The 16,867-nt window shown below is 38.3% G+C and overlaps 4 non-coding genes across 4 annotated transcripts; all 4 read left to right on the plus strand.

The window, feature by feature from the left end:
* Nucleotides 1-8,190: 8,190 nt before the first annotated feature.
* Nucleotides 8,191-8,261, plus strand: TRNAG-GCC (transfer RNA glycine (anticodon GCC)). Its single transcript has one exon. It is a non-coding gene; the product is annotated as a tRNA-Gly (tRNA).
* Nucleotides 8,262-9,620: 1,359 nt separating this feature from the next.
* On the plus strand, nt 9,621-9,691 carry TRNAG-GCC (transfer RNA glycine (anticodon GCC)). Its single transcript has one exon. It is a non-coding gene; the product is annotated as a tRNA-Gly (tRNA).
* Nucleotides 9,692-12,160: 2,469 nt separating this feature from the next.
* Nucleotides 12,161-12,231, plus strand: TRNAG-GCC (transfer RNA glycine (anticodon GCC)). Its single transcript has one exon. It is a non-coding gene; the product is annotated as a tRNA-Gly (tRNA).
* A 1,717-nt stretch (nt 12,232-13,948) lies between these two features.
* TRNAG-GCC (transfer RNA glycine (anticodon GCC)) lies at nt 13,949-14,019 on the plus strand. Its single transcript has one exon. It is a non-coding gene; the product is annotated as a tRNA-Gly (tRNA).
* The last annotated feature ends 2,848 nt before the right edge of the window (nt 14,020-16,867 follow it).

Here is a 16,867-nt window from a genome sequence, read left to right on the forward strand (position 1 = left end):
CAACAACATATCGCATTGGTGGTTCAGTGGTAGAATTCTCGCCTGCCACGCGGGAGGCTCGGGTTCGATTCCCGGCCAATGCAAAATGATTTTGGTGCTGTCAATTAATATTTCAATATGACGTCTGTGTGTCACGAAAAGCGCAGAAATCTCGCACATTGACTGTGCGACATATATGTAAATTTCAGGTGGAAACAACTGACTAGATTATTTGTATAGATATGGAATCTACATTATCGCGTTCTGATACTAACTGATCTGCATTATGTCACATAAAATTCAATATTTCCTGAAATGTCCGTGATGGAACAACAACATATCGCATTGGTGGTTCAGTGGTAGAATTCTCGCCTGCCACGCTGGAGGCCCGACTTCGATTCCCGGCCAATGCAAAATGATTTTGGCGCTGTCAATTAATAGTTCAATATGACGTTATTTCTGTGTGTCACTAAAAGCGCGGAAATCTCGCACATTGCCCATGCGAGACGTATGTAAATTTCAGGTGGAAACAATTGACTAGATTATTTGTATAGATATGGAATCTACATTATCGAGTTCTGATACTAAGTTAATCTGCATTATGTCACATAAAATTCAATATTTCCTGAAATGCCAATGCAAATGCAAAATGATTTTGGTGCTGTCAATTAATAGTTCAATATGACGTTATGTCTGTGTGTCACTAAAAGCGCGGAAACATATGTAAATTTCAGGTGGAAACAACTGACGAGATTATTTGTATAGATATGGAATCTACATTATCGCGTTCTGATACTAACTTAATCTGCATTATGTCACATAAAATTCAATATTTCCTGAAATGTCCGTGATGGAACAACAACATATCGCATTGGTGGTTCAGTGGTAGATTCCCGGCCAATGCAAAATGATTTTGGTGCTGTCAATTAATAGTTCAATATGACGTTATTTCTGTGTGTCACTAAAAGCGCGGAAATCTCGCACATTGCCCATGCGAGACATATGTAATTTTCAGGTGGAAACAACTGACTAGATTATTTGTATAGATATGGAATCTACATTATCGAGTACTGATACTAACTTAATCTGCATTATGTCACATAAAATTCAATATTTCCTGAAATGTCCGTGATTGAACAAAAACATAGCGCATTGGTGGTTCAGTGGTAGAATTCTCGCCTGCCATGCGGGAGGCCTGGGTTCGATTCCAGGCCAATGCAAAATGATTTTGGTGCTGTCAATTAATAGTTCAATATGACGCTATTTCTGTATGTCACTAAAAGCGCGGATATCTCGCACATTGCCCATGCAAGGCGTATGTAAATTTCAGGTGGAAACAACTGACTAGATTATTTGTATAGATATGGAATCTACATTATCGAGTTCTGATACTAACTTAATCTGCATTATGTCACATAAAATTCAATATTTCCTGAAATGTCCGTGATGGAACAACAACATATCGCATTGGTGGTTCAGTGGTAGATTCCCGGCCTATGCAAAATGATTTTGTGCTGTCAATTAATAGTTCAATATGACGTTATTTCTGTGTGTCACTAAAAGCGCGGAAATCTCGCACATTGCCCATGCGAGACGTATGTAAATATCAGGTGGAAACAACTGACTAGATTATTTGTATATATATGGAATCTACATTATCGAGTACTGATACTAACTTAATCTGCATTATGTCACATAAAATTTAATATTTTCTGAAATGTCCGTGATGGATCAACAACATATCGCATTGGTGGTTCAGTGGTAGAATTCTCGCCTGCCACGCGGGAGGCTCGGGTTCGATTCCCGGCCAATGCAAAATGATTTTGGTGCTGTCAATTAATATTTCAATATGACGCTATTTCTGTATGTCACTAAAAGCGCGGATATCTCGCACATTGCCCATGCAAGGCGTATGTAAATTTCAGGTGGAAACAACTGACTAGATTATTTGTATAGATATGGAATCTACATTATCGAGTTCTGATACTAACTTAATCTGCATTATGTCACATAAAATTCAATATTTCCTGAAATGTCCGTGATGGAACAACAACATATCGCATTGGTGGTTCAGTGGTAGATTCCCGGCCTATGCAAAATGATTTTGGTGCTGTCAATTAATAGTTCAATATGACGTTATTTCTGTGTGTCACTAAAAGCGCGGAAATCTCGCAAATTGCCCATGCGAGACGTATGTAAATTTCAGGTGGAAACAATTGACTAGATTATTTGTATAGATATGGAATCTACATTATCGAGTTCTGATACTAAGTTAATCTGCATTATGTCACATAAAATTCAATATTTCCTGAAATGCCAATGCAAATGCAAAATGATTTTGGTGCTGTCAATTAATAGTTCAATATGACGTCTGTGTGTCACGAAAAGCGCAGAAATCTCGCACATTGACTGTGCGACATATATGTAAATTTCAGGTGGAAACAACTGACTAGATTATTTGTATAGTAGATATGGAATCTACATTATCGCGTTCTGATACTAACTGATCTGCATTATGTCACATAAAATTCAATATTTCCTGAAATGTCCGTGATGGAACAACAACATATCGCATTGGTGGTTCAGTGGTAGAATTCTCGCCTGCCACGCGGGAGGCCCAGGTTCGATTCCCGGCCAATGCAAAATGATTTTGGCGCTGTCAATTAATAGTTCAATATGACGTTATTTCTGTGTGTCACTAAAAGCGCGGAAATCTCGCACATTGCCCATGCGAGACGTATGTAAATTTCAGGTGGAAACAATTGACTAGATTATTTGTATAGATATGGAATCTACATTATCGAGTTCTGATACTAAGTTAATCTGCATTATGTCACATAAAATTCAATATTTCCTGAAATGCCAATGCAAATGCAAAATGATTTTGGTGCTGTCAATTAATAGTTCAATATGACGTTATGTCTGTGTGTCACTAAAAGCGCGGAAACATATGTAAATTTCAGGTGGAAACAACTGACGAGATTATTTGAATAGATATGGAATCTACATTATCGCGTTCTGATACTAACTTAATCTGCATTATGTCACATAAAATTCAATATTTCCTGAAATGTCCGTGATGGAACAACAACATATCGCATTGGTGGTTCAGTGGTAGATTCCCGGCCAATGCAAAATGATTTTGGTGCTGTCAATTAATAGTTCAATATGACGTTATTTCTGTGTGTCACTAAAAGCGCGGAAATCTCGCACATTGCCCATGCGAGACATATCTAATTTTCAGGTGGAAACAACTGACTAGATTATTTGTATATATATGGAATCTACATTATCACGTTCTGATACTAACTTGATCTGCATTATGTCACATAAAATTCAATATTTCCTGAAATGTCCGTGATGGAACAACAACATATCGCATTGGTGGTTCAGTGGTAGAATTCTCGCCTGCCACGCGGGAGGCCTGGGTTCGATTCCCGGCCAATGCAAAATGATTTTGGTGCTGTCAATTAATAGTTCAATATGACGCTATTTCTGTATGTCACTAAAAGCGCGGATATCTCGCACATTGCCCATGCAAGGCGTATGTAAATTTCAGGTGGAAACAACTGACTAGATTATTTGTATAGATATGGAATCTACATTATCGAGTTCTGATACTAACTTAATCTACATTATGTCACATAAAATTCAATATTTCCTGAAATGTCCGTGATGGAACAACAACATATCGCATTGGTGGTTCAGTGGTAGATTCCCGGCCTATGCAAAATGATTTTGTGCTGTCAATTAATAGTTCAATATGACGTTATTTCTGTGTGTCACTAAAAGCGCGGAAATCTCGCACATTGCCCATGCGAGACGTATGTAAATTTCAGGTGGAAACAACTGACTAGATTATTTGTATATATATGGAATCTACATTATCGAGTACTGATACTAACTTAATCTGCATTATGTCACATAAAATTTAATATTTTCTGAAATGTCCGTGATAGATCAACAACATATCGCATTGGTGGTTCAGTGGTAGAATTCTCGCCTGCCACGCGGGAGGCTCGGGTTCGATTCCCGGCCAATGCAAAATGATTTTGGTGCTGTCAATTAATATTTCAATATGACGTCTGTGTGTCACGAAAAGCGCAGAAATCTCGCACATTGACTGTGCGACATATATGTAAATTTCAGGTGGAAACAACTGACTAGATTATTTGTATAGATATGGAATCTACATTATTGCGTTCTGATACTAACTTGATCTGCATTATGTCACATAAAATTCAATATTTCCTGAAATGTCCGTGATGGAACAACAACATATCGCATTGGTGGTTCGGTGGTAGAATTCTCGCCTGCCACGCGGGAGGCCCGGGTTCGATTCGCGGACAATGCAAAATGATTTTGGTGCTGTCAATTAATAGTTCAATATGACGCTATTTCTGTATGTCACTAAAAGCGCGGATATCTCGCACATTGCCCATGCAAGGCGTATGTAAATTTCAGGTGGAAACAACTGACTAGATTATTTGTATAGATATGGAATCTACATTATCGATTTCTGATACTAACTTAATCTGCATTATGTCACATAAAATTCAATATTTCCTGAAATGTCCGTGATGGAACAACAACATATCGCATTGGTGGTTCAGTGGTAGATTCCCGGCCTATGCAAAATGATTTTGTGCTGTCAATTAATAGTTCAATATGACGTTATTTCTGTGTGTCACTAAAAGCGCGGAAATCTCGCACATTGCCCATGCGAGACGTATGTAAATTTCAGGTGGAAACAACTGACTAGATTATTTGTATATATATGGAATCTACATTATCGAGTACTGATACTAACTTAATCTGCATTATGTCACATAAAATTTAATATTTTCTGAAATGTCCGTGATGGATCAACAACATATCCCATTGGTGGTTCAGTGGTAGAATTCTCGCCTGCCACGCGGGAGGCTCGGGTTCGATTCCCGGCCAATGCAAAATGATTTTGGTGCTGTCAATTAATATTTCAATATGACGTCTGTGTGTCACGAAAAGCGCAGAAATCTCGCACATTGACTGTGCGACATATATGTAAATTTCAGGTGAAAACAACTGACTAGATTATTTGTATAGATATGGAATCTACATTATCGCGTTCTGATACTAACTTGATCTGCATTATGTCACATAAAATTCAATATTTCCTGAAATGTCCGTGATGGAACAACAACATATCGCATTGGTGGTTCAGTGGTAGAATTCTCGCCTGCCACGCGGGAGGCCCGGGTTCGATTCGCGGCCAATGCAAAATGATTTTGGTGCTGTCAATTAATAGTTCAATATGACGCTATTTCTGTATGTCACTAAAAGCGCGGATATCTCGTACATTGCCCATGCAAGGCGTATGTAAATTTCAGGTGGAAACAACTGACTAGATTATTTGTATAGATATGGAATCTACATTATCGAGTTCTGATACTAACTTAATCTGCATTATGTCACATAAAATTCAATATTTCCTGAAATGTCCGTGATGGAACAACAACATATCGCATTGGTGGTTCAGTGGTAGAATTCTCGCCTGCCACGCGGGAGGCCTGGGTTCGATTCCCGGCCAATGCAAAATGATTTTGGTGCTGTCAATTAATAGTTCAATATGACGTTATGTCTGTGTGTCACTAAAAGCGCGGAAACAAATGTAAATTTCAGGTGGAAACAACTGACGAGATTATTTGAATAGATATGGAATCTACATTATCGCGTTCTGATACTAACTTAATCTGCATTATGTCACATAAAATTCAATATTTCCTGAAATGTCCGTGATGGAACAACAACATATCGCATTGGTGGTTCAGTGGTAGAATTCTCGCCTGCCATGCGGGAGGCCCGGGTTCGATTCCCGGCCAATGCAAAATGATTTTGGTGCTGTCAATTAATAGTTCAATATGACGCTATTTCTGTATGTCACTAAAAGCGCGGATATCTCGCACATTGCCCATGCAAGGCGTATGTAAATTTCAGGTGGAAACAACTGACTAGATTATTTGTATAGATATGGAATCTACATTATCGAGTTCTGATACTAACTTAATCTGCATTATGTCACATAAAATTCAATATTTCCTGAAATGTCCGTGATGGAACAACAACATATCGCATTGGTGGTTCAGTGGTAGATTCCCGGCCTATGCAAAATGATTTTGTGCTGTCAATTAATAGTTCAATATGACGTTATTTCTGTGTGTCACTAAAAGCGCGGAAATCTCGCACATTGCCCATGCGAGACGTATGTAAATTTCAGGTGGAAACAACTGACTAGATTATTTGTATATATATGGAATCTACATTATCGAGTACTGATACTAACTTAATCTGCATTATGTCACATAAAATTTAATATTTTCTGAAATGTCCGTGATGGATCAACAACATATCGCATTGGTGGTTCAGTGGTAGAATTCTCGCCTGCCACGCGGGAGGCTCGGTTTCGATTCCCGGCCAATGCAAAATGATTTTGGTGCTGTCAATTAATATTTCAATATGACGTCTGTGTGTCACGAAAAGCGCAGAAATCTCGCACATTGACTGTGCGACATATATGTAAATTTCAGGTGGAAACAACTGACTAGATTATTTGTATAGATATGGAATCTACATTATCGCGTTCTGATACTAACTTGATCTGCATTATGTCACATAAAATTCAATATTTCCTGAAATGTCCGTGATGGAACAACAACATATCGCATTGGTGGTTCAGTGGTAGAATTCTCGCCTGCCATGCGGGAGGCCCGGGTTCGATTCCCGGCCAATGCAAAATGATTTTGGTGCTGTCAATTAATAGTTCAATATGACGCTATTTCTGTATGTCACTAAAAGCGCGGATATCTCGCACATTGCCCATGCAAGGCGTATGTAAATTTCAGGTGGAAACAACTGACTAGATTATTTGTATAGATATGGAATCTACATTATCGAGTTCTGATACTAACTTAATCTGCATTATGTCACATAAAATTCAATATTTCCTGAAATGTCCGTGATGGAACAACAACATATCGCATTGGTGGTTCAGTGGTAGAATTCTCGCCTGCCACGCGGGAGGCCTGGGTTCGATTCCCGGCCAATGCAAAATGATTTTGGTGCTGTCAATTAATAGTTCAATATGACGTTATGTCTGTGTGTCACTAAAAGCGCGGAAACATATGTAAATTTCAGGTGGAAACAACTGACGAGATTATTTGAATAGATATGGAATCTACATTATCGCGTTCTGATACTAACTTAATCTGCATTATGTCACATAAAATTCAATATTTCCTGAAATGTCCGTGATGGAACAACAACATATTGCATTGGTGGTTCAGTGGTAGAATTCTCGCCTGCCATGCGGGAGGCCCGTGTTCGATTCCCGGCCAATGCAAAATGATTTTGGTGCTGTCAATTAATAGTTCAATATGACGCTATTTCTGTATGTCACTAAAAGCGCGGATATCTCGCACATTGCCCATGCAAGGCGTATGTAAATTTCAGGTGGAAACAACTGACTAGATTATTTGTATAGATATGGAATCTACATTATCGAGTTCTGATACTAACTTAATCTGCATTATGTCACATAAAATTCAATATTTCCTGAAATGTCCGTGATGGAACAACAACATATCGCATTGGTGGTTCAGTGGTAGATTCCCGGCCTATGCAAAATGATTTTGTGCTGTCAATTAATAGTTCAATATGACGTTATTTCTGTGTGTCACTAAAAGCGCGGAAATCTCGCACATTGCCCATGCGAGACGTATGTAAATTTCAGGTGGAAACAACTGACTAGATTATTTGTATATATATGGAATCTACATTATCGAGTACTGATACTAACTTAATCTGCATTATGTCACATAAAATTTAATATTTTCTGAAATGTCCGTGATGGATCAACAACATATCGCATTGGTGGTTCAGTGGTAGAATTCTCGCCTGCCACGCGGGAGGCTCGGTTTCGATTCCCGGCCAATGCAAAATGATTTTGGTGCTGTCAATTAATATTTCAATATGACGTCTGTGTGTCACGAAAAGCGCAGAAATCTCGCACATTGACTGTGCGACATATATGTAAATTTCAGGTGGAAACAACTGACTAGATTATTTGTATAGATATGGAATCTACATTATCGCGTTCTGATACTAACTGATCTGCATTATGTCACATAAAATTCAATATTTCCTGAAATGTCCGTGATGGAACAACAACATATCGCATTGGTGGTTCAGTGGTAGAATTCTCGCCTGCCACGCGGGAGGCCCGGGTTCGATTCCCGGCCAATGCAAAATGATTTTGGTGCTGTCAATTAATAGTTCAATATGACGTTATTTCTGTGTGTCACTAAAAGCGCGGAAATCTCGCACATTGCCCATGCGAGACGTATGTAAATTTCAGGTGGAAACAATTGACTAGATTATTTGTATAGATATGGAATCTACATTATCGAGTTCTGATACTAAGTTAATCTGCATTATGTCACATAAAATTCAATATTTCCTGAAATGCCAATGCAAATGCAAAATGATTTTGGTGCTGTCAATTAATCGTTCAATATGACGTTATGTCTGTGTGTCACTAAAAGCGCGGAAACATATGTAAATTTCAGGTGGAAACAACTGACGAGATTATTTGTATAGATATGGAATCTACATTATCGCGTTCTGATACTAACTTAATCTGCATTATGTCACATAAAATTCAATATTTCCTGAAATGTCCGTGACGGAACAACAACATATCGCATTGGTGGTTCAGTGGTAGAATTCTCGCCTGCCATGCGGGAGGCCCGGGTTCGATTCCCGGCCAATGCAAAATGATTTTGGTGCTGTCAATTAATAGTTCAATATGACGCTATTTCTGTATGTCACTAAAAGCGCGGATATCTCGCACATTGCCCATGCAAGGCGTATGTAAATTTCAGGTGGAAACAACTGACTAGATTATTTGTATAGATATGGAATCTACATTATCGAGTTCTGATACTAACTTAATCTGCATTATGTCACATAAAATTCAATATTTCCTGAAATGTCCGTGATGGAACAACAACATATCGCATTGGTGGTTCAGTGGTAGATTCCCGGCCTATGCAAAATGATTTTGTGCTGTCAATTAATAGTTCAATATGACGTTATTTCTGTGTGTCACTAAAAGCGCGGAAATCTCGCACATTGCCCATGCGAGACGTATGTAAATTTCAGGTGGAAACAACTGACTAGATTATTTGTATATATATGGAATCTACATTATCGAGTACTGATACTAACTTAATCTGCATTATGTCACATAAAATTTAATATTTTCTGAAATGTCCGTGATGGATCAACAACATATCGCATTGGTGGTTCAGTGGTAGAATTCTCGCCTGCCACGCGGGAGGCTCGGTTTCGATTCCCGGCCAATGCAAAATGATTTTGGTGCTGTCAATTAATATTTCAATATGACGTCTGTGTGTCACGAAAAGCGCAGAAATCTCGCACATTGACTGTGCGACATATATGTAAATTTCAGGTGGAAACAACTGACTAGATTATTTGTATAGATATGGAATCTACATTATCGCGTTCTGATACTAACTGATCTGCATTATGTCACATAAAATTCAATATTTCCTTAAATGTCCGTGATGGAACAACAACATATCGCATTGGTGGTTCAGTGGTAGAATTCTCGCCTGCCACGCGGGAGGCCCGGGTTCGATTCCCGGCCAATGCAAAATGATTTTGGTGCTGTCAATTAATAGTTCAATATGACGTTATTTCTGTGTGTCACTAAAAGCGCGGAAATCTCGCACATTGCCCATGCGAGACGTATGTAAATTTCAGGTGGAAACAATTGACTAGATTATTTGTATAGATATGGAATCTACATTATCGAGTTCTGATACTAAGTTAATCTGCATTATGTCACATAAAATTCAATATTTCCTGAAATGCCAATGCAAATGCAAAATGATTTTGGTGCTGTCAATTAATCGTTCAATATGACGTTATGTCTGTGTGTCACTAAAAGCGCGGAAACATATGTAAATTTCAGGTGGAAACAACTGACGAGATTATTTGTATAGATATGGAATCTACATTATCGCGTTCTGATACTAACTTAATCTGCATTATGTCACATAAAATTCAATATTTCCTGAAATGTCCGTGATGGAACAACAACATATCGCATTGGTGGTTCAGTGGTAGATTCCCGGCCAATGCAAAATGATTTTGGTGCTGTCAATTAATAGTTCAATATGACGTTATTTCTGTGTGTCACTAAAAGCGCGGAAATCTCGCACATTGCCCATGCGAGACATATCTAATTTTCAGGTGGAAACAACTGACTAGATTATTTGTATATATATGGAATCTACATTATCGCGTTCTGATACTAACTTGATCTGCATTATGTCACATAAAATTCAATATTTCCTGAAATGTCCGTGATGGAACAACAACATATCGCATTGGTGGTTCAGTGGTAGAATTCTTGCCTGCCACGCGGGAGGCCCGGGTTCGATTCCCGGCCAATGCAAAATGGTTTTGGTGCTGTCAATTAATAGTTCAATATGACGCTATTTCTGTATGTCACTAAAAGCGCGGATATCTCGCACATTGCCCATGCATGGCGTATGTAAATTTCAGGTGGAAACAACTGACTAGATTATTTGTATAGATATGGAATCTACATTATCGAGTTCTGATACTAACTTAATCTGCATTATGTCACATAAAATTCAATATTTCCTGAAATGTCCGTGATGGAACAACAACATATCGCATTGGTGGTTCAGTGGTAGATTCCCGGCCTATGCAAAATGATTTTGGTGCTGTCAATTAATAGTTCAATATGACGCTATTTCTGTATGTCACTAAAAGCGCGGATATCTCGCACATTGCCCATGCAAGGCGTATGTAAATTTCAGGTGGAAACAACTGACTAGATTATTTGTATAGATATGGAATCTACATTATCGAGTTCTGATACTAACTTAATCTGCATTATGTCACATAAAATTCAATATTTCCTGAAATGTCCGTTATGGAACAACAACATATCGCATTGGTGGTTCAGTGGTAGATTCCCGGCCTATGCAAAATGATTTTGGTGCTGTCAATTAATAGTTCAATATGACGTCATTTCTGTGTGTCACTAAAAGCGCGGAAATCTCGCACATTGCCCATGCGAGACGTATGTAAATTTCAGGTGGAAACAACTGACTAGATTATTTGTATATATATGGAATCTACATTATCGAGTACTGATACTATCTTAATCTGCATTATGTCACATAAAATTCAATATTTCCTGAAATGTCCGTGATGGAACAACAACATATCGCATTGGTGGTTCAGTGGTAGAATTCTCCCGGCCAATGCAAAATGATTTTGGTGCTGTCAATTAATAGTTCAATATGACGTCATTTCTGTGCGTCACTAAAAGCGCGGAAATCTCGCACATTGCCCATGCGAGACGTATGTAAATTTCAGGTGGAAACAATTGACTAGATTATTTGTATAGATATGGAATCTACATTATCGAGTACTGATACTAACTTAATCTGCATTATGTCACATAAAATTCAATATTTCCTGAAATGTCCGTGATGGAACAACAACATATCGCATTGGTAGTTCAGTGGTAGAATTCTCGCCTGCCACGCGGGAGGCCCGGTTTCGATTCCCGGCCAATGCAAAATGATTTTGGTGCTGTCAATTAATAGTTCAATATGACGTTATGTCTGTGTGTCACTAAAAGCGCGGAAACATATGTAAATTTCAGGTGGAAACAACTGACGAGATTATTTGAATAGATATAGAATCTACATTATCGCGTTCTGATACTAACTTAATCTGCATTATGTCACATAAAATTCAATATTTCCTGAAATGTCCGTGATGGAACAACAACATATCGCATTGGTGGTTCAGTGGTAGATTCCCGGCCAATGCAAAATGATTTTGGTGCTGTCAATTAATAGTTCAATATGACGTTATTTCTGTGTGTCACTAAAAGCGCGGAAATCTCGCACATTGCCCATGCGAGACATATGTAATTTTCAGGTGGAAAAACTGACTAGATTATTTGTATAGATAAGGAATCTACATTATCGAGTACTGATACTAACTTAATCTGCATTATGTCACATAAAATTCAATAATTCCTGAAATGTCCGTGATGGAATAACAACATATCGCATTGGTGGTTCAGTGGTAGAATTCTCGCCTGCCACGCGGGAGGCCCGGGTTCGATTCCCGGCCAATGCAAAATGATTTTGGTGCTGTCAATTAATAGTTCAATATGACGTTATTTCTGTGTGTCACTAAAAGCGCGGAAATCTCGCACATTGCCCATGCGAGACGTATGTAAATTTCAGGTGGAAACAATTGACTAGATTATTTGTATAGATATGGAATCTACATTATCGAGTACTGATACTAACTTAATCTGCATTATGTCACATAAAATTCAATAATTCCTGAAATGTCCGTGATAGAACAACAACATATCGCATTGGTGGTTCAGTGGTAGAATTCTCGCCAGCCACGCGGGAGGCTCGCGTTCGATTCCCGGCCAATGCAAAATGATTTTGGTGCTGTCAATTAATAGTTCAATATGACGTTATGTCTGTGTGTCACTAAAAGCGCGGAAACATATGTAAATTTCAGGTGGAAACAACTGACGAGATTATTTGAATAGATATGGAATCTACATTATCGCGTTCTGATACTAACTTAATCTGCATTATGTCACATAAAATTCAATATTTCCTGAAATGTCCGTGATGGAACAACAACATATCGCATTGGTGGTTCAGTGGTAGATTCCCGGCCAATGCAAAATGATTTTGGTGCTGTCAATTAATAGTTCAATATGACGTTATTTCTGTGTGTCACTAAAAGCGCGGAAATCTCGCACATTGCCCATGCGAGACATATGTAATTTTCAGGTGGAAACAACTGACTAGATTATTTGTATATATATGGAATCTACATTATCGAGTTCTGATACTAACTTAATCTGCATTATGTCACATAAAATTCAATATTTCCTGAAATGTCCGTGATGGAACAACAACATATCGCATTGGTGGTTCAGTGGTAGATTCCCGGCCTATGCAAAATGATTTTGTGCTGTCAATTAATAGTTCAATATGACGTTATTTCTGTGTGTCACTAAAAGCGCGGAAATCTCGCACATTGCCCATGCGAGACGTATGTAAATTTCAGGTGGAGACAACTGACTAGATTATTTGTATATATATGGAATCTACATTATCGAGTACTGATACTAACTTAATCTGCATTATGTCACATAAAATTTAATATTTTCTGAAATGTCCGTGATGGATCAACAACATATCGCATTGGTGGTTCAGTGGTAGAATTCTCCCCTGCCACGCGGGAGGCTCGGATTCGATTCCCGGCCAATGCAAAATGATTTTGGTGCTGTCAATTAATATTTCAATATGACGTCTGTGTGTCACTAAAAGCGCGGATATCTCGCACATTGCCCATGCAAAGCGTATGTAAATTTCAGGTGGAAACAACTGACTAGATTATTTGTATAGATATGGAATCTACATTATCGAGTTCTGATACTAACTTAATCTGCATTATGTCACATTAAATTCAATATATCCTGAAATGTCCGTGATGGAACAACAACATAGCGTATTGGTGGTTCAGTGGTAGAATTCTCGCCTGCCACGCGGGAGGCTCGGGTTCGATTCCCGGCCAATGCAAAATGATTTTGGTGCTGTCAATTAATATTTCAATATGACGTCTGTGTGTCACTAAAAGCGCGGATATCTCGCACATTGCCCATGTAAAGCGTATTTAAATTTCAGGTGGAAACAACTGACTAGATTATTTGTATAGATATGGAATCTACATTATCGAGTTCTGATACTAACTTAATCTGCATTATGTCACATAAAATTCAATATTTCCTGAAATGTCCGTGATGGAACAACAACATATCGCATTGGTGGTTCAGTGGTAGAATTCTCGCCTGCCACGCGGGAGGCCCGGGTTCGATTCCCGGCCAATGCAAAATGATTTTGGTGCTGTCAATTAATAGTTCAATATGACGTTATTTCTGTGTGTCACTAAAAGCGCGGAAATCTCGCACATTGCCCATGCGAGACGTATGTAAATTTCAGGTGGAAACAATTGACTAGATTATTTGTATAGATATGGAATCTACATTATCGAGTACTGATACTAACTTAATCTGCATTATGTCACATAAAATTCAATAATTCCTGAAATGTCCGTGATGGAACAACAACATATCGCATTGGTGGTTCAGTGGTAGAATTCTCGCCAGCCACGCGGGAGGCTCGCGTTCGATTCCCGGACAATGCAAAATGATTTTGGTGCTGTCAATTAATAGTTCAATATGACGTTATGTCTGTGTGTCACTAAAAGCGCGGAAACATATGTAAATTTCAGGTGGAAACAACTGACGAGATTATTTGAATAGATATGGAATCTACATTATCGCGTTCTGATACTAACTTGATCTGCATTATGTCACATAAAATTCAATATTTTCTGAAATGTCCGTGATGGAACAACAATATATCGCATTGGTGGTTCAGTGGTAGAATTCTCGACAGCCACGCGGGAGGCCCGGGTTCGATTCCCGGCCAATGCAAAATGATTTTGGTGCTGTCAATTAATAGTTCAATATGACGCTATTTCTGTATGTCACTAAAAGCGCGGATATCTCGCACATTGCCCATGCAAAGCGTATGTAAATTTCAGGTGGAAACAACTGACTAGATTATTTGTATAGATATGGAATCTACATTATCGAGTTCTGATACTAACTTAATCTGCATTATGTCACATAAAATTCAATATTTCCTGAAATGTCCGTGATGGAACAACAACATATCGCATTGGAGGTTCAGTGGTAGATTCCCGGCCTATGCAAAATGATTTTGTGCTGTCAATTAATAGTTCAATATGACGTTATTTCTGTGTGTCACTAAAAGCGCGGAAATCTCGCACATTGCCCATGCGAGACGTATGTAAATTTCAGGTGGAAACAACTGACTAGATTATTTGTATATATATGGAATCTACATTATCGAGTACTGATACTAACTTAATCTGCATTATGTCACATAAAATTTAATATTTTCTGAAATGTCCGTGATGGATCAACAACATATCGCATTGGTGGTTCAGTGGTAGAATTCTCGCCTGCCACGCGGGAGGCTCGGGTTCGATTCCCGGCCAATGCAAAATGATTTTGGTGCTGTCAATTAATATTTCAATATGACGTCTGTGTGTCACGAAAAGCGCAGAAATCTCGCACATTGACTGTGCGACATATATGTAAATTTCAGGTGGAAACAACTGACTAGATTATTTGTATAGATATGGAATCTACATTATCGCGTTCTGATACTAACTTGATCTGCATTATGTCACATAAAATTCAATATTTCCTGAAATGTCCGTGATGGAACAACAACATATCGCATTGGTGGTTCAGTGGTAGAATTCTCGCCTGCCACGCGGGTTCGATTCCCGGCCAATGCAGAATGATTTTGGTGCTGTCAATTAATAGTTCAATATGACGCTATTTCTGTATGTCACTAAAAGCGCGGATATCTCGCACATTGCCCATGCAAGGCGTATGTAAATTTCAGGTGGAAACAACTGACTAGATTATTTGTATATATATGGAATCTACATTATCGAGTTCTGATACTAACTTAATCTGCATTATGTCACATAAAATTTAATATTTCCTGAAATGTCCGTGATGGAACAACAACATATCGCATTGGTGGTTCACTGTTAGAATTCTCGCCTGCCACGCGGGAGGACCGGGTTCGATTCCCGGCCAATGCAAAATGATTTTGGTGCTGTCAATTAATAGTTCAATATGACGTTATTTCTGTGTTTCACTAAAAGCGCGGAAATCTCGCACATTGCCCATGCGAGACGTATGTAAATTTCAGGTGGAAACAATTGACTAGATTATTTGTATAGATATGGAATCTACATTATCGAGTTCTGATACTAACTTAATCTGCATTATGTCACATAAAATTCAATATTTCCTGAAATGCCAATGCAAATGCAAAATGATTTTGGTGCTGTCAATTAATAGTTCAATATGACGTTATGTCTGTGTGTCACTAAAAGCGCGGAAACATATGTAAATTTCAGGTGGAAACAACTGACGAGATTATTTGAATAGATATGGAATCTACATTATCGCGTTCTGATACTAACTTAATCTGCATTATGTCACATAAAATTCAATATTTCCTGAAATGTCCGTGACGGAACAACAACATATCGCATTGGTGGTTCAGTGGTAGATTCCCGGCCAATGCAAAATGATTTTGGTGCTGTCAATTAATAGTTCAATATGACGTTATTTCTGTGTGTCACTAAAAGCGCGGAAATCTCGCACATTGCCCATGCGAGACATATGTAATTTTCAGGTGGAAACAACTGACTAGATTATTTGTATAGATATGGAATCTACATTATCGAGTTCTGATACTAACTTAATCTGCATTATGTCACATAAAATTCAATATTTCCTGAAATGTCCGTGATGGAACAAAAACATAGCGCATTGGTGGTTCAGTGGTAGAATTCTCGCCTGCCATGCGGGAGGCCCGGGTTCGATTCCCGGCCAATGCAAAATGATTTTGGTGCTGTCAATTAATAGTTCAATATGACGCTATTTCTGTATGTCACTAAAAGCGCGGATATCTCGCACATTGCCCATGCAAGGCGTATGTAAATTTCAGGTGGAAACAACTGACTAGATTATTTGTATAGATATGGAATCTACATTATCGAGTTCTGATACTAACTTAATCTGCATTATGTCACATAAAATTCAATATTTCCTGAAATGTCC

This window comes from Saccoglossus kowalevskii, chromosome 17 (genome assembly GCF_978046115.1).
Source record: "Saccoglossus kowalevskii chromosome 17, keSacKowa6.1, whole genome shotgun sequence".
NCBI lineage: Eukaryota > Metazoa > Hemichordata > Enteropneusta > Harrimaniidae > Saccoglossus > Saccoglossus kowalevskii.